Here is a 19,420-nt window from a genome sequence, read left to right as displayed (position 1 = left end):
TAGATGAAGCTTTGACAGGTGCAGCTTGACTTTTCTTACAAGATGGGAATAAGGGACCAGAGAATAAGGAAGAGTATTTAATTTCAGTTCAAGTGAAGGGACTAGTATAATGCATTATACAGGTTGAGGATCCCTAATCCCATAATCCAGAATGCTCTAAAATCTGAAACTTTTTGAGCACCAGCATGACACCATGTGGAAAATTTCAAACCTGACCTCATGTGATGGGTTGCAGTCAAAATGCAGGCATACAACACGCAGTTTATTAAGCACCTTCAAGGGAAAAATAAAATTACCTTCAGGCTATGTGTATGTATAAGGTATATATGGAACATAAATGAATTTTATGTTTAGACTTGCGTCCCATCCCCAAGATACTCATTATGTATATGCAAATATTCTAAAATCTGAAAAAATTCAACATATGAAATCCTTCTGGTCCCAGGCATTTTACATAAGGGATATTCAACTTGTATTTACAGTTAGTAAAGTGCTTTTGCCTACCTAATATTGTGACATTTTTAAAAGTTTGATTTTTCAACCTTAATTTTTCAAATGTATTATTATACTTGTACACATTAACTCATTACTATGGTTTTGAGCTTTCCTGTTTTCTAAACCAGTTTTCTTACGTCTCTGCTGTAAAAAATATTTTCTAAGATAATTTGTATAACTTGAAAAGTCTTACCACAAGGTGTCATTGTAACCTATAAAAAGAATTTCCATGTAAACATTTGCGTTATCATTTGTACAATTTTTACATTTTTTTGTGTTTAAACATTTTTTTGTTTCATATCTATTTCTTATTTTTTAGTTGTATCCTAATAGATTGTGTATCTCTTGTATTAAAGGAAAAAATAAAATAGCTCGTGTTCTTGAGTTCTCATATTTTTGTGCAAACATATGCTTTCCACCCACAAATTCTTTAAGAGAGTGTTGCTATAGAGATGATTTGTTTGAAGGAAAGAATGAGGAGGAGTAGCAGCAGGTGGACATTTAAGGAACAAAATCCTTATTTTATGTCTTTGTTCCCGACAGAGCCAGCTTTACAGTTTGCCCCTCTGCTTATGAAATCCCTGTGGAAGAAAGGTAGATATTCTGAGTGTTTTACAGTGATGGTATTTGCAGTTTACTAAGATTCATTTGCCAAAGATCAGTGTACAGGATTCCTCATTCTTATGTAGGATTAGTGCTTGAAGTAATTATAATCTTTGAAACAACCTTTCACTTTAACTGGATTCCATTTTAGTGTTTATTCTTTGCTTTCCTATCTTGGTTTCCTGATAGGCCTTTTAACTAGTGACATTAAAATACTTTTTGCTGGGGGATGGGTATAGGTATCTAATTATTAACTCCTGCTCTTGCTGCCCCCAAATTAATTTTCTTTTCTTTTTTTTGAGACAGGGTCTCACCCCGTCACCCAGGCTGGAGTGCAGTGGTGCGATCTCGGCTCACTGCAGCCTCGACCCTCCTGGGCTCAAGCGATCTTCCCTCCTCAGCCTCCTGAGTAGCTGGGACCATAGGCACATGCTACCACACCTGGCTAATTTTTGTATTTTTCTTAGAAACAGGCTTTCACCATGTTGCCCAGGCTGTTCTTGAACTCCTGAGCCCAAGCCATCTGCCTGCCTTGACCTCCTAAAGTGCTAGGATTATAGGTGTGAGCCACTGCGCCTGGTTTCAAATTAATTTTCAAGATTATTGACTACCTGCTGCTACTGTCTTACTTAAGGCACTCATTATTACTTTCCTGGACCGTTGATCTGCTTTTCTTTTTCTCTTTCTTCTATTCCTCCTCCTCAAATCTATCCTCTGCAAATAAATGACTTATTTTTCTGAAATGTAAATGTGAGTCTACCCTGTAATGTCTTCTATCCATCTAAAAGTTTAAAATCTTTCATTGCCTCTCCAAGACCATGGAATAAACTCCAGTCTTCTGCATGTGGCCTTCAAGACCCTACCTTACCTCCCCAGGGTGTTCTCCTCTCCCCTGCCCTCCACCCCTAATGTTCTTCTCCTTAATCTCCATGACTTTGCACTTGATGTTTCTTCCTTGCACCCTTTGTTAATTTAGCTGCTGCTTTGTGAAGTTTTCCCTGGCAGCTTCACTAGCAGAATTAGGGTTCTCTCCCTTGTCCGTTCATACTACTGGTAAATATGTTATAATATTTTATAATTTTTTTGAAGTTCCTCTTTTTTTAAATTGGCACATAATTTACATATTTATGAGGTACATGTGTATTTGTTACATGCATAGAATGTGTAATGATCAAGTCAGGGTACTTGGGGTATTCATCACCTTGAGTATTTATCATTTCTATATGTTGGGAATATTTAAAGTCCTCTCTTGTAGCTACTTTGAAATATATATGATTCAAATTAATTATTAACTGTACTCTGCTCTGCAACGTTAGAACTTGTATTGTCTATCTAACTGGATATCTGTATTCATTAACCAACCTCCCTTTATCCCACCTTCCCCCACACATATACTTCCTGGCCTTTGATATCATTTTATTCTCTACCTCCATGAGATCAACTTTTTTTTAAGCTCCCACATGAATTAGAACACGTGATATTTGTCTTTTTGTGCCTGGCTTATTTCACTTATTGTAATGATCTCCAGCTTTATCCATATTGCTACAGATGACATGATTTCATTCTTTCTCATAGCTGAATAGTATTTCACCATGTATATATACCACATTTAAAAAAATCAGTTCAGGCCAGAGGCGGTGGCTGACGCCTATAATCCCAGCACTTTGGGAGGCTGAGGCGGGTGGATCATGAGGCCAGGAGATTGAGACTGTCCTGGCTAACACGGTGAAACCCTGTCTCTACTAAAAATACAAAAAAAAATTAGCCGGGCGTGGTGTCGGGCGCCTGTAGTCCCAGCTACTCGGGAGGCTGAGGCAGGAGAATGGCTTGAACCCAGGAGGCGGAGCTTGCAGTGAGCTGAGATCATGCCACTGTACTCCAGCCTGGGCTACAGAGCGAGACTCCGTCTCAAAAAAAAAAAAAAAAAGTTCATCCATTAATGGACACTTACGTTGATTCTGTATCTTTGCTATTGTGAATAGTGCTGCAATAACCTGAGTCCAGGTATCCCTTTGACATGCTGATATCTTTTCCTTTCAATAAATACCCCATTGTGGGATTATTAGATTGTATACTAGTTCTATTTTTAGTTTTTTGAGAAATCTTCATGCTGTTTTTCATAGTAGTTGTACTAATTTACATTCCTACCAGCAGCATATAAGAGTTCCCTTTTTCTCTACATCCTTGCCAGCATCTGTTGTTATTTTTTTATAGTAGCCATTCTATTTGGGATAAGATGATACGTTGCTGTGGTTTTGATTTGCATCTCCCTGGTAATTAGTGATGTTGAGCATTTTTTCATATACCCGTTGGTCGTTTGTATGTATTCTTTTGAGAAATGTTTATTTGTGGCCTTTACCCACTTTTTAATGAGGCTTTTTTTTTTTTTTTTTTTTTTACTGTTAAGTTTTGATTTCCTTGTATATTCTAGGTATTAGTCCCTTGTCAGGTGAATGGTTTGCAAATATTTTCTCCCATTCAGTGGGTTTTTTCTTCACTCTGTTGATTGTTTCTTTTGCTGTGTTGAAGCTTTTTAGTTTATATAGTCCCACTTGTCTATTTTTCTTCTTGTTTTCTGTGCTTTTGAAGTATTAGCCATACTATCTTTGCTGAGACCAATGTCCTGAAGTGTTTTCCCTATGTTTTCTTCTAGTAATTTTATAGTCTTGGGTCTTACGTTTGCATCTTTGATCCATCTTGAGTTGATTTTTGTATATGTAGGGTAGGGATCCAACTTAATTTTTCTGCATATGGATATTCAGTTTTCCCAGCACCATTTATTGAAGGGGACATTCTTTTCCAAATGTATGTCCTTAGTGTCTTTGTCAAAACTAGTTGGCTATTTGTGGATTTCTTTCTGGGTGTAATAATGTTTCCTTTGTATATCTGGGTGCTCTTGTGTTGGGTGCATATATGTTTAGAATTGTTATCCTCTTGCTGAATTGATCCCCTTACTACTATATCATGACCTTTGTCTCTTTTTACTGTTTTTGACTTAAAGCCTGTTTTAACAGATATATGTATAGCTACTCCTACTCCTCCCTTTTAGTTTCCGTTTACACAAAATGTCTTTTTCCATCCCTTTACTTTCAGTCTATGTGTTTTTATAGGTGAGATGAATTTCTTTTAAGCAGTATATAGTTGGGTCACATTTGGTTTTATTCTATTTTAGAGATCTGTTCAGCTAGTCTGTTTCTTTTCAGTGGAATGACGTTTAATCCATTTACATTCAAGGTTATGGATATTTAGGGGCTTGTTTCTGTCATTTTATTAATTGATTTCTAATTGTTTTGTAGGTCCTTTGTTCTTATTTATTATTGTTGTTTGGTGGTGTTCTGTAGTGGTAACATTTGAGTCTTCTCCTTGCTTGTGTGTTTGCTCTACTAGTGGATTTTATATTTTTGTGTATTTTCCAGGTGTAGGACTCCCTTAAGCATTTCTCATAGGGCTGATCTAGTGATGAATTCCCTCAGATTTTGCTTGACTGAGAAAGATTTTATTTCTCCTTCATTTATGATAACTTTTCTGGGTATGGTATCCTTGGCTGAGAGTTTTGGTTTTTTTCCCCAGCACTTTGAATATGTCGTCCCATTGTCTCCTGGCCTGTAAGGTGTTTGTTAAGAAATCTGCCATTAGTCTCATGGGGATTCCTTTATAAGTAACTGGGTACTTTCTTTTGCTGTTTTTGGAATTCTCTTTTTGTCTTTGATTTTTGACAGTTTGACTATAACGTGCTTTGTGGAAGACCTCTCTGCATTGTATTTGGGAATCTCTGAGCCTCTTGTGTCTGGATGTTTAAATCCCTTGCTAGACTTGGGAAGTTTTTATCTGTTACTTCATTAAGTAGGTTTTCTATGCATTTTATTTTCTCTTTGCCTTCTGAGACTCTGAAAATGAGAATACTTAGTTGCCTTATGGTGCCCATATGTCACAAAGGCCTTGCTCACTGTTTTTTATTATTATCTTTTGTCTGATTGGGTTATTTGAAAGAGCGATCTTCAGGTTCTGAGATTCTTTCTTCTGCTTGATCTAGTCTGTTGTTGAAGCTTTCAAATGTATTTTGTATTTCACTCAGTGAATTCTTCAGTTCCAGAATTTGCTTCTTTTTTTTTTTTAATGATACCTATCTTTTTCATAAATTTCTCATTCATATTCTAGGAATTGTTTTTCTGATTTCTTTATGTTATTTTTCAGTATTCTCTTGTATCTCACTGAGCTTCTTTAAAATCAATATTTTAAATTCTTTTTCTAGAATTTTGTGAATTTATTTTTGATTGGGATTTGTTGCTGGAGAATGATTGTGTTCGTTTGGAGGTATGATATTTTCTTGCTGTGATGTTAGTAGCTGGGTGGATGAGCCCAATCTCAGGTTCCTGGGAAGAGTCCTTAGTTGCCCAGTGGTGGCTGAGTTGTGTGATCTCCAGGCCTCTGGATTGTGTGCTCTGGCATGGGGGGTGGGCGAGGCCAGGTGGGCTTGTCTTTAGACTCACCAGTGGTGTGTAGGTGCTGGCTGTGTTAGGAAGGGGTGGGGTGATCCTTAGGCCCCCAGCACAATGTTCATGTTGTGAGAGGCAGTGTCTGTGCAGCAGCCCTACTGCTGGGGAGGGCAGAGTTGCTTTCAGTGATACCAGCTATATGCAGGCAAGTATTAGGAACATGCATTTCACTTGCATTTTAGCCCTGGTGGTGGCAGACCATACTTGGCTTGTGTTTCAGCCCTGGCGGTGCAGCCTGTGTTTCACTCACATTTTAGTCCTGGTGGTGGCAGCTCATGCTTGGCTTGTGCTTTAGCCTGGGCAGTGGAAGCTCATGCTTTGCTTATTCCTTAGCCCTGGTAGCACAGTGATGACAGCTGTGGGTGAGGGACTCTGGGCACATGAAAATGAGTGGAGGCTACACTGCTGGAAGCAGTGGGTGAGATTGGAGCCAGAGGCGTGCACTTTGGCCCCAGCATCAGGAACCAGGCATGGTTGTAGCTGTGGGCTGGGTATGTCATTGGGACTCCAGGGATGTGAAGAGACAGGTGCTGTTAAGCCCAAGTGCAAGGTGCAGTCTGTTGGGACTGGGTTCTCAAAATGGTGTCTTACTATAGCTGCAGGACTGGGATAGGGAGTGGAGAGGTTGGTGTGCCCCAGCGTGAGCTCCCTCTCTGGAGCAGTGCTGTTGTGCACTCTTCATGCAGCTCTCTTTGTTAGTTTCAGGGCCTATGAGGGTCCAGGGCCTCTACTGTGGCCAGGATTGCAGGTATCCATGGTGGGAATGTGGACCCCTGGGCATCTCTCATTTACCCTTTCCCCAGATTGGGGAGTCTGTCTAGGCTCTTAGCTAATCTCGGATAAGCAGGCTGTCTCACTTCTCTCTCCTTCCTTGATTTAGGTGTTTCCTGTCACCTCTTTGTTGAATTCCTTAATGTTTTACAATTTAAAATCTTTCTGAATTTATGACTTTGAATAGGTAATGTGTGCACATGGTAAAAAAATTTTAAGTCCAGAAAGTTTAAATAGTCCATTTTCTCTCATCCTTATTCAGTCAGCAATTGTTGGTTAACAAGTATATTCCACTGACCATCATAAACTCCTTGAGGACAAGGATTTTCTTTTATTTCTGTATTCCTGTATCCAACAAAGTGTCTAGCATATTAAAGGTACTTAGAAAATATCCATGGAGTACTCTGAATATGGGCAGGCTCTTCTTTCCTGATGAGAAGTGTGCTTGACTTGATGGTCTGTATATTTTTTTATATCTCTCAAAACCCTTTTACTATAAGTAGACCATGCAGTAAATATGGTATAGCAGTCACTTAATAAATATTGGTTGTTTAATCAGTTTTTAAAAGTATATGGTTTTAACATTAACCTGTGTGTCTTGAGGATGGCTTTTATTTATCTCCTTTTTCTGGCTGTGAAAAATTTTATACTTGCTTTGTGACAGATTCAAAATAATGAAGAGAATGTTTGTGTTTACTGCAGTAAAATATCAGTTAAACTCAGTTTTAAGTATCAATTTCTCTTTAACTTTTCAGATTAAGGCATAAATCTCATGGAAATAAAATTAAATCAGGATTTATTTAAAAAACAATTTTCAGGATATGCTGTTGCATCAGTAGACAATCTTTATTGTGTATTAGCAGCCATATTATGGGTAGCCTTTTCTATTTCAGAAGAAAGGTGGGACTGTGAGCAAAGAAGAATATACAACTTACACAGAGGTGCTAAGTGCTCATAAATCTTCTGGAAAGTCCCCATGTTATTGTAACAGACCTTACATTAAGAAATGTTAAAATGAATTCGGACAAGAATCATCTTTGCCTTTCAGATCACAACTTTCAGGGACTTTGGTAATTTACACTAAGCATTTGAGGTTGACTCATTACTATGTCCTACTTTCTAGAATTCTTTTGTGTGAATTAAGCTGTGCAGAGGCAGACAGTACAATCGTAAAAATAGAATAACATTTTAATTTAGAGTGCTTGGTGGTTGATTGCTAACCACTTGAATACATATCTTCTTCCTTTTCTCATTCCTTGCTCTCCCTTGTTTCTTTCTAAATCACAATTACAGAACCTGGCACCTTACCAGGGCTTTGAAGGGTCTGCTCCCAGCTGCACTTCAGGTTCTGGCAAGGCGTCAAGTTGTGACTTTTTTTTTGTACGCGTGACATCCTGGATGGCTATCCAAAGGCTGTTTGGGTGACTAGTGCAGGATTATCTCTGGATTTTGAAGAAATTCATTTCTAATGTTTTGTTTATAAGTAAAGTAAATGCCTGGTGTAGGTCCTCCCTGGACTTTTAATGTTGTTTTTAAAAAACATCATTCACTTTGAGGGCATGTAGTATTTAAAACATTGTTTTGAAATGTTCAAAGGCATAGCATGTGCTTTTAATGGAATGTATTTTGGAAGCTTTCCATGAGCATCAGCAGCTGTGCTTTTTTGAATATTTTGAATTACCATACTTTGGGGCAGACATTGTACTACTCACTGCTTAAAAAATACAGTGCCTATGCAAAATAAAATGTCATGTGGAGGTCTGTAAAGCTGGGACTAGTCAAAAGAAGTGGTAGGAAGGACACGTGGATGCGATTATGTATTTGTAATGGTTGCAAAGAGAAGATGAAGAATTTGGAAAAAGGTTGTACTAGTCTTTTAAAAACTGCCTTTCACTGAGACTAGCCCAACAAGTGCTCACTGATTAACAGGCTGATCGAGATAATGTTTCACTTTTTTTCCCTTATTACTGTTTGAACTTTGTACTTTACTTTAAAAAATTTTCAATATGAATTTCTGTATTTAGTAAACTCTGCACAGTAGGAGACGTTTTATTGTGTATTTCAAGCATCCAATGTATGTGTAAGTGTCTTGCAGGTAATTGATAGCTGTGTATTGACTGATTGAAATCAAAGAAGTCTAACCATGGTAGGAATTTAAAATTGTATTAGAAATTTTGAGTTTGATAAACCTTATTATAAGTAAATATTAATACAAGAGAAAGCCATTGTATTAGTTACTTGTGGCTGCTGTTACACATTACCACATAATAGGTGTCTCAAAACAACAAAAAAATTATTCTTTCAAAGTTTTAGAGATTAGAAGTCAGAAATCAAGTTGTTGGCCAAGCCACGTTCCCTCTGAAGGCTCTGGGTTAGAACCCTTTCCTTGCCTTTTCCAGCTTTTTGTGGCTGTAGGTTTTCCTTGGCTTATGGCTACATCTTTCCAGTCTCTGTCTCCATGGTCACATTGCCTCTTCCTCTTCAGTCTCAAACTCCCTCTCCTTCTCTCTTAGAAGGATACATGTGATTGTTTTGGGCCCACTTATGTAATCCAGCATAAGCCCCTCCTCTTAAGATCCTTAATTTAATCACCCCACAATTTTTTAAAAATTGTATAAGGTAATATTCATAGCATCCAGAGATTAGGAAATGACATATTTTGAGGGGCTAGCATTCAGCCCACTATTGTCTGGAAGACTGTTTCTGAATTTGGAGGAGAAAAGTGAATCAAGGCTAAAGTAGCATTAGAATGGTGAGCACATTATTTGTTCATTTGTTATTTTTGAGCTCTTAATATGTGCCTGTGGTAATTTTTAGGTGCTGGGGTTATGAACATGAGTAAGACATGTTTCTTGTCATGGACAAAGTTACATTCCATGTGTTACATATACTAAAATGCAAGATAAAACACAGAATAATGAAGTATATATGTTTGGGAGGGTCTTTACTTCATGGAGGAAATAATGCATTCCTGAGCAGGGTTTTGAAGGCTGAATAGGAATTCACTAGATCAGAGTACAGAGATGGAAAAAGCCTTCTGAGCAAGGAAATTAGCATTTACAAAGCCATGGCTGTAGAAAACAGCAGTATGTGCTCAGGAAGCTAAATGGTAATTAGTGCAATGAAACAAATTTTAGATTTGTTTTCATTTCTTTTTTTTTTTTTTTTTTGAGACGGAGTCACGCTCTGTCGCCCAGGCTGGAGTGCAGTGGTGTGATCTTGGCTCACTGCAAGCTCCGCCTCCCAGGTTCACACCATTCTCCTGCCTCAGCCTCCCGAGTAGCTGGGACTACAGGCACCCGCCACCACTCCCGGCTAATTTTTTGTATTTTTAGTAGAGACGGGGTTTCACTGTGTTAGCCAGGATGGTCTCGATCTGCTGACCTGGTGATCCACCCGCCTCGGCCTCCCAAAGTGCTTGGATTACAGGCGTGAGCCACTGCACCGGCCTGTTTTCATTTCTAATATACACATTAGCTATTAAAATCTCCCATTTTGCCAGCTACAACGTAAATATTCTTTGCTGTGATGGTTCTTAAAGCAAAAATCTTTTCGTAGATTAAGATGGTCTGTGAACAGCCATTAAATACATGAAAAAGTGCTTCAGGAAAATGTAAATTAAAATCATGAGGAGATACCACTTTATGCCTCCTAGAATGGCTACAATTAAAAGGACTCACAACACCACATTATTACCCACAGGACAGGTGGGTTTGGTTGCTTGGCAGGTATCATCAACTCAGTGCTCACAACCAAAGAGGATTTAGCATGAGAACTTTATTACTTGCAACAAGTAAGGAGAACATGGGGATAGTTCCCAAAGCAGGGGCCCGAGTCAGGTTTTATAAGTGTAGGATAACAAGGCATGATCTGATTTGATCTTGCAATGTGGTGGTACTGGAGGCATGATCTGACAGGATCCCGCCATGGGATGATGCCAGAGCTTGATCTGATTGGATCCTGGATCCTGCCATGCAGTGTCTGCTTCTTAATTCAGTCCCCATTCCTTGGTCCAAGCACTTAGGTTCCTCCTGAGATTGCAGTCTTGGCTCATCTGAGCATGCTCAGGTTATGTGAGCTGAGGGTCTATGGCAGCTGAAAAATAACTCACAATTTATTACATAAAAGTTGAACCAGATTGGTCTGCTGCAGCTACAAGGTTTTGGGAAAAGTGTGGAGCAAACAGAATTCTCAATATGTTGGCCAGGCATGGTGGCTCACATCTATAATCCCAGTACTTTGGGAGGCTGAGATGGGCAGATCACTTGATGTCGGGAATTTGAGACCAGCCTGACCAACATGGAGAAACCCCATCTCTACTAAAAATACAAAATCAGCTGGGTGTGCTGGCACATGCCTGTAATCCCAGCTACTTGGGAGGCAGAGGCAGGAGAATCACTTGAACCCAGGAGGCAGAGGCTGTGATGAGCTGAGATTGCACCATTGCACTCCAGCCTGGGCAACAAGAGTGAAACTCCATCTCAAAAAAAAAAAAAAAAAAAAAATTCTCATATGTTTTTGGTTGGAATAGAAAATGGTACAACTATGTTGGAAAAATATTTTGCAGTTTCTTACACAAGGTTAAATATAAACCTGCTCCATGACCCAGCAATTCCACTCTTAAATGTTTACCACCACCCACCCCCAAACTGAAAATGTGTCCACAGAAAGTCTTGTACAAGAATATTCATAGCAGCTATATTCATTGTAACCAGAAACAACCAAATGCGCATCAGCAGGTGAATGGGTAAACAATATGTGGTATATTTAAATGATGAAATGCTATTCAGCCTTAAAAAGGAATAGACTACTGAGATACACAAAAACATAGGTGAATCTCACAGCCATTTGGGTGAAACAAGGCAAATACATGAGAGTACATACTGTATGATTTCACTTTAATATATTCTGGATCAGGTGGAACTATGGTGAGAATAACCACAAAAGTGGTTGCCTCTTGTGGGTAGGGTGATTGGGAAGGAGTATGAAGGAACTTTCTGGAGTGATGGGACTGTTTTATATCTTGATGAAATTGAGGCTTTCTTGAGTTCTTCCTTTTGTGAACTCATGAAATTGTGTACATTCATGTGCTGCATATAACCATATACACAACAGTGGTACCATAAGATTATAACGGAGCTAAAAAATTTCTATTGCCTAGTGATTTGTGTTACAGTTGCTGTTGGAAACGGGTATTCAGTGTCACGGAAATCAACACTAAGACAAAGGATTTCTCAGCAAGGCTAATTTACTTTCTGCAGAAAGGGTGCCACTCACTAGCAGTCTTGCCATGACAGCACACACGAACAAAGGAGACAGGGTCATTTATAATCTAACGCGTCTACACCCTATGGCTGTGTCCGGTTTCCATTGGCTGGAATGGGACTTCACATTCTGTTCTTGTCCCGATTGGCTAGCAACTTAGAACCTCCCAAAAGAGGCAAAGGTAGAGGAGAACAAAGGAAATGAGGAAGTAACTTGTGGAATGCTGAGAAAGGCCAAAACACCTCCAAATAAGGAAGAGGAACAGGCTATAACCTAATGCTTGCTTGGGCCTATATAGGCATGCCAGGGCAAATATCTAGGCCAAAAGGTGGGGGCTAAAAACATAAAGTATATTGCTTTCTTTATTATGGCTAGCAGATATTTAAGAATATTACCACAGGTCTTTGAGTAAATTTTGCTTCTAAGAGAGGCTACTATTTATTCTCAATTAGACTGGAAGGAAAGTCCCTTTAAAGAGGAACCTCTACTTCATTTTGTACAGTTGCCTCCAGTATTTAGTACAGTATCATGTACTAAATAACCATGCTGTACAGGTTTGTAGCCTGCACGCAATAGGCTATATACCATATAGCTTAGGTGTATAATAGGCTATATCATCTAGGTTTTTGTAAGTACCGTACATTCTTTGATGTTCATACAACAATGAAATCACTTAACAATGAGTTTATCAGAGCATATCCTTGTTAAGTGATGCATGGAGATAATATTTGTGCATTTCATTATATGTAAATTTTACTTAAAGGAGTATAAACAAGCACATGAATAAAAGAGAACTAGTAGAATAAATTTTTAAAAAATGAATATTACATATCCATGTGATAGCCTCACAACCATGAGGAGAATTAAGCCAACAGGATTTGTTGGAAGAAAAATGAAAAGGACTATGGTCCTTGACATGATGCTGAGCCCAATTTTTGAATCACTCTCCCTTCCAAGTCCCTTTTTAAAAAATTGTGAATTATAAGGTTGGTTGCAGTGGCTCATTCCTGTAATCCTAACATTTTAGCAGGTCAAGGTGGGAGGATGGCTTGAGTGTGGGAATTCAAGCCCAGCCTAGGCAACATAGTGGCACCTTGTCTCTACAAAATAAAAATGAAAATTAAAATAAATAAAAAAATTTTTTAAAAGCCAGGCCTAATGACATGTGCCTGTAGTCCCAGCTACTTGGGAGACTGAGGTGACTTGAGCCTGGGAGATTGACGGTGAAATAAGCTGTGATCATGCCATTGCACTCCAGCGTGGATGACAGAATAAGAATGTCTCAAAAAAAAGTTATGAATTATAATATACATATAGAAAAGTACACAACAATGTACAGCTGAGTGATTTACAAAGCAAGTTACAAAGCAAACCTCCATGTATCCACAAAAATCAAGAAGTAGAACCTTCCTTCCTTCCTTCCTTCCTTCCTTCCTTCCTTCCTTCCTTCCTTCCTTCCTTCCTTCCTTTCTTTCTTTTTTTCTTTCTTTCCCTCCCTCTGGGGCCCACGCTGCAATCTACTCGGCTCGCTGCTGCCCGCGCCGCGGACTGCCTGGGAGTACCGGCGCGCTCCTTTCGCTGCAGGCACGCGTTCGCCATGTTGGCCACGCTGGTCGCCAGCTCCTAACGCCGAGTACTCTGCCCGCCTCCGCCTCCCGAGGTGCTGGGACTGCAGACGGAGTCTCGCTCACCCGGTGCTCGGTGTTGCCCGGGCTGGAGTGCGGTGGCGTGGTCTGGCCTCGCGGCAGCCTCCGCCTCCCAGCCGCCTGCCTTGGCCTACCAGGGTGCTGGGATTGCAGCCCCTGCCCGGCCGCCGCCCGGTCTGGGAAGTGGGGAGCATCTCTGCCTGGCCACCCATCGTCTGGGAAGTGAGGAGCACCTCTGCCCGGCCACCCATCGTCTGGGAAGTGAGGAGCGCCTCTGCCCGGCCGCCCCGTCTGGGAAGTGGGGAGCGCCTCTGCCCGGCCACCCATCGTCTGGGAAGTGAGGAGCGCCTCTGCCCGGCCGCCCCGTCTGGGAAGCGAGGAGCGCCTCTGCCCGGCCGCCCCGTCTGGGAGGTGAGGAGCGCCTCTGCCCGGCCACCCATCGTCTGGGAAGTGAGGAGCGCCTCTGCCCGGCAGCCCCGTCTGGAAATGAGGAGCGCCTCTGCCCGGCCACCCATCGTCTGGGAGGTGAGGAGCACCTCTGCCCGGCCACCCATCGTCTGGGAAGTGAGAAGCGCCTCTGCCCGGCCACCCATCGTCTGGGAAGTGAGGAGCGCCTCTGCCCGGCCACCCCGTCTGGGAAGTGAGGAGCGCCTCTGCCCGGCTGCCCCGTCTGGGAGGTGAGGAGCGCCTCTGCCCGGCCACCCATCGTCTGGGAAGTGAGGAGCGCCTCTGCCCGGCAGCCCCGTCTGGAAATGAGGAGCGCCTCTGCCCGGCCACCCACCGTCTGGGAAGTGAGGAGCGCCTCTGCCCAACCACCCATCGTCTGGGAAGTGAGGAGCGCCTCTGCCCGGCCACCCATCGTCTGGGAAGTGAGGAGCGCCTCTGCCCGGCCGCCCTGTCTGGGAAGTGAGGAGCGCCTCTGCCCGGCCACCCATCGTCTGGGAAGTGAGGAGCGCCTCTGCCCGGCCACCCATTGTCTGGGAAGTGAGGAGCGCCTCTGCCCGGCCACCTATCGTCTGGGAGGTGAGGAGCGCCTCTGCCCGGCCGCCCCGTCCGGGAGGAAGTGAGGAGCACCTCTGCCCGGCCGCCCCGTCCGGGAGGAAGTGAGGAGCGCCTCTGCCCGGCCGCCCCGTCCGGGAGGAAGTGAGGAGCGCCTCTGCCCGGCCGCCCCGTCCGGGAGGAAGTGAGGAGCGCCTCTGCCCGGCCGCCCCGTCCGGGAGGAAGTGAGGAGCGCCTCTGCCCGGCCGCCCCGTCCGGGAGGAAGTGAGGAGCGCCTCTGCCCGGCCGCCCCGTCCGGGAGGAAGTGAGGAGCGCCTCTGCCCGGCCGCCCCGTCCGGGAGGAAGTGAGGAGCGCCTCTGCCCGGCCGCCCCGTCCGGGAGGAAGTGAGGAGCGCCTCTGCCCGGCCGCCACGTCTGGGAGGTGAGGAGCCCCTCTGCCCGCCCACCCATCGTCTGGGAGGTGAGGAGCACCTCTGCCCGCCCACCCATCGTCTGGGAGGTGAGGAGCGCCTCTGCCCGGCCACCCATCGTCTGGGAGGTGAGGAGTGCCTCTGCCCGGCCGCACCGTCCGGGAGGAAGTGAGGAGCGCCTCTGCCCGGCCGCCCCGTCCGGGAAGAAGTGAGGAGCGCCTCTGCCCGGCCGCCCCGTCCGGGAAGAAGTGAGGAGCGCCTCTGCCCGGCCGCCCCGTCCGGGAAGAAGTGAGGAGCGCCTCTGCCCGGCCGCCCCGTCCGGGAAGAAGTGAGGAGCGCCTCTGCCCGGCCACCTATCGTCTGGGAGGTGACGAGCACCTCTGCCCGGCCGCCCCATCTGGGAGGAAGTGAGGAGCGCCTCTGCCCGGCTGCCTCGCCTGGGAAGAAGTGAGGAGCGCCTGTGCCCGGCCGCCCCGTCTGGGAAGAAGTGAGGAGCGCCTCTGCCCGGCCACCCCATCCGGGAAGAAGTGAGGAGCACCTCTGCCCGGCCACCCATCGTCTGGGAAGTGAGGAGCGCCTCTGCCCGGCCACCCATCGTCTGGGAAGTGAGGAGCGCCTCTGCCCGGCCGCCCCGTCTGGGAAGTGGGGAGCGCCTCTGCCCGGCCGCCCCATCTGGGAAGTGAGGAGCGCCTCTGCCCGGCCACCCATCGTCTGGGAAGTGAGGAGCGCCTCTGCCCGGCCACCTATTGTCTGGGAAGAAGTGAGGAGCGTCTCTGCCTGGCCGCCCCGTCTGGGAAGTGAGGAGTGCCTCTGCCCGGCCGCCCCGTGTCTGGGAAGAAGTGAGGTGCGCCTCTGCCCGGCCTCTCCGTCTGGGAGGTCTACCACGGAGGCCAGAAGCAATGTGGGGGCTGGACGTGGTGGCTCACGCCTGTGGTCCCGGCACTCTGGGGGGCGAGGCGGGTTGATCACTTTGGGCTAGGAGTTCGAGAGCAGTCTGGCCAACTTGGCGAAACATGAAAAATACAACAGACAAACCAACCAACCAACTCAGTGTCAACAAAACAGGTCTACCCTGGAGTCATACTCTAATTTTTTCTATTTTCCTCCCTTTCTGATTCTTTATCCCACTTTCTTTTTCTTCCTCTTCCTTCTCCCTCTTCTTTGTCAAATAGAGGATTGAGTTATTATCACTGATCCATATAAAGTCCCTCTCTCATTTATTTTAACTCCCACCCCCCATTTCTATTCCCCGACTTCCCATGTGCAACCTTCCTAATATGTTTGATACGCATCTTTTTGTTTGTATGTATTTTTTAGAAAGTGTTTATTGTTTTTGTGTGCAAAAAAAAATTAATTAAAAAAAAAAAATAGAAAAGAAAATAAAAGAATCAGTCCTAAGGATGTGTTATAAAGATGTTTACTCAGCAATAGTATTAGTTGTAGTGAAAAAAAAATTAGAGTAGGAAAGGCCCATGACTAGGGAAATAGGAAATGATCAGATCAATTGTGGTGCTTCCATACTTTGGAATAATAATATATAGCCATTAAAAAGAATGATTTAGATCTATCTCTATCAGTTGACTTGAAGAAATGTTCATGATAAACAAAGAAGAAATAAAATGCAGAAAGTATTAAAAAAAAAAAAAAGAAGTAGAACATTACTAGCCTCATCAAGTAATATTTTCCTGACTTTAATGATAATTAGTTCCTTTCTTTATACATGCTTATACCTAAGCATGTATCCCCTATATACTATAGTGCTTGTTTTTAATTTTTAAACTTTATGTATTTGTAATAATCTATTTGTAATAATTTAGTGTATATTCTTTTATGTTTGACTTCTGGACAATATGTCTGTAATATTCACCCTATGTATAGAGTATCTTTAGCAGGGGTGTCCAGTCTTTCGGCTTCCCTGGGCCCCTGGAAGAAGAATTATCTTGGGCCACACATAAAATACACTAAGTAACGAAAGCTGATGAACTAAAAAAAAAGAAAAAAAAACGCAAAAAAAACTCTCATAAGGTTTTAAGAAAGTTTATGAATTTGTGTCAGGCTGCATTCAAAGCCATCATAGGCTGTATGTGGCCCATGGGCTACAGGTTAGACAAGCTTGATGTATAGCTTATTTTTATTGCAGTATAGTACTAGTTCCATTATACCACTATTCGTTTCTTCAACTGTTGATGGTCATTGGATTTGTTTCTAGGTTTCAGTTGTTAGGAATAATACTGCTATGAACAGTATCATATAAATCTTTTTGTGGACCTGTGTATACCACATTTCAAGTGGATATATGCCAAGGAGAGGAATTACTGAGTCATAGTGTATGTATTTTTTTTAACCTTAGTAGATAATGCTAGTTTTTTTTTTCCAAAGTGAATATGCCAGTTTACACTACAACCTTTGCTTCTTCTCCTCTCCAGACTTATCATCAGTATTTTTGGTTTTCTCATTGAGATTTAAATATTATGAATAATTTTTACAAATTAGTAATTAAAAAGACAATTCAATAGAAAAAATTGGGCAAAAGATGCAAATGGATATTTTATAAAAGAAGATATCTAAATGGCCAATAAACAAAGAAAAGGTGCTTGGTCTCATTATTTATCTGGGAATCACCTTTTAGACGTACTATTTTTCCTGCCTTGAGTTACTGAATATTTTTTCCTATGTTGTGGCAACTTTGTGCTTCTGCTTTTCGCATTTAGATCTTCAGTCCAACTAGAATTAATTTTAGTGTGTAATAAAAAGAAAGGCGCAAGTTTCTTTTTTTCTACAAGGTGATCTAGTTGTCCCAGTGGCCTTTATTGAAGACTCTCTTCTCCTTATGGTTCAGCAAAACCACCTTTGTTCTAAATTATCTTATATGGGTGGGTCGGTTTATGGGCTATATCCTGTTTTATTGGTCTCTTGGTCTATAATTAAGCCAATGGCATACCATACCATCTTAATTACTGTATATTTATAGTAAGTATTGATATATAGTAAAGTCTTCCCATTTTTTTCTTTAAAATCATTTCCTCTGTTGTTGGCCTGGTCTTTTGTATTTCCACATACATTTTTGAATCAGCATGTTAAGTTTCTCACACATCGAGACACATTCATTTGGATATTAATTGATATCACATCATCTGTAGATTGGGGAGAATTTGTCTCTTTAGAATGTTTTCTAATCCATACACCTAGTCCATATCTCTATTAGGTCTTTTTTAGTTTATTTCAGTAGCCAGCCACAGTTTTCCTATAATAAATAGTTTGCACATCTTTTTACCTAGGTTTTTGATATTTTTTATGTTATTAAGAATGTCTTTAAACATACTTTGTTGTTAAAGAATATCACTATTGAAAAAATAAAAAATATTTTGTTGCTGGCATATGGAATGCAATTAATTTTTGTATGTTGCTCTATCTACCAATCTTGCTAACTTGCTTTTTCTAATTATTTTTCTGTAAATTTGTTTAGATTTTCTACATACATGATCAGAACATCTGTATATAAAAATTTTTTTTTTTTTTTTTAGTTTTTATACCTTCTATTCCTTTGTTTTGTTCCAGTTCTTCAATACAATGCTGAATAAAAGTGGCAATAATGGACTTTCTTGTTTTGATCACATTCTCAGAAAAAGATGTTTTAAGGTTTTAAAGTCAGGTATGGTGTTTTAACATACTCTTTTTATATACACCTTTGATGAGATTGATGCACTTGTAAGTTTCTAGTTTGCTGGGTTTATTTTTCTCCTTTTTTATTGTGGTGAAATTAATATAGGATAACATTAACTATTTTAAAGTTTATAATTTAGTGGCATTTATTACATTCACAACATTGTGTAAAAACCACCATTATCTAGTTCCAAAACATTTTACCACATCAAAGAAAATCTTGTACCCATTAAGCAGTCAATTCCCATTTCCCCATTCCCTTAGTCCCTGGCAATCATCAGTCTACCTTCAATGTATTTATCTATTCTGGATATTTCATATAAATGGAATCATACACCAAGAACAGGAATGGTAGGTATTTTATGTTAGTTCTGACAGTCCCTGAGCTGTTTATTTATTTTGTGTGTCTATTTTCTGTCTATTGTTCAGCTGAGTAATTTCTGTAGTTCTGTCTTCCCTGTGCATTAATTCTTTTCCTCTTCCTATTTCTGCTGATGAGCTCATCTAATATTTTTATTTTGGTCATTGTATTTTTTTCTTTTTTTTTTTTTTAAGACAGAGTCTCGGTCTGTTGCCCAGGCTGGAGTGCAGTGGCAGAATCTTGGCTCACTGCAGCCTCTGCCTCCCAGATTCAAGCTGTTCTCCTGCCTCAGCCTCCTGAGTAGCTGGACTACAGGTGCATGCCACATCACCTGGCTAATTTTTGTATTTTTAGTAGAAATGGGGTTTCACTGTGTTGGCCAGGCTGATCTCGAACTCCTGGCCTCAAGTGACCCACCTGCCTCAGCCTCTCAAAGTGCTGGGATTACAGGCATGAGCCACCAGGCTTAGTTTATTTCAGTTTAAAAACTGTATTTTTCAGTTTTAAAATTTCCACTTGGTTCTTCTTTTTACCTTCTTTTCTGAGACTTGTATTTCTTTGCTGTGACCCTCTTTTCATTTATTTCAAGCTTGTTTGTCATTGTTTGTTTAAGCATTTTTATCATCAGTGCTTTAAAGTCTTTGTCAAATAACCATAACATCTCTGTCATCATAGTGTTGGCTTGTTATCTTTTTTCATTCAGTTTGAAAT

At 41.8% G+C, this 19,420-nt stretch overlaps 1 protein-coding gene across 18 annotated transcripts in view; it reads left to right on the top strand.

Annotated features, from left to right (window-relative positions):
* The window catches only part of CEP83 (centrosomal protein 83), a 207,956-nt gene that overhangs the window by 25,994 nt on the left and 162,542 nt on the right, over positions 1–19,420 (top strand). For 4 of the 18 annotated variants that reach the window (XM_063614258.1, XM_063614259.1, XM_063614260.1 and 1 more), the window contains exon 2: positions 18,244–18,337. The exons of the other annotated variants lie outside the window; for them this stretch is intronic. The gene's annotated coding sequence lies outside the window, so the exon portion shown is untranslated. The remainder of the gene's footprint in view (positions 1–18,243; positions 18,338–19,420) is intronic. 18 annotated transcript variants of the gene reach the window in all.

The sequence above is a fragment of the Symphalangus syndactylus genome, chromosome 13 (assembly GCF_028878055.3).
Source record: "Symphalangus syndactylus isolate Jambi chromosome 13, NHGRI_mSymSyn1-v2.1_pri, whole genome shotgun sequence".
Classification (NCBI taxonomy): domain Eukaryota; kingdom Metazoa; phylum Chordata; class Mammalia; order Primates; family Hylobatidae; genus Symphalangus; species Symphalangus syndactylus.
The sequence above is the reverse complement of the archived record's forward strand: the minus strand, read 5'-3'. Positions and strand labels throughout refer to the sequence as shown.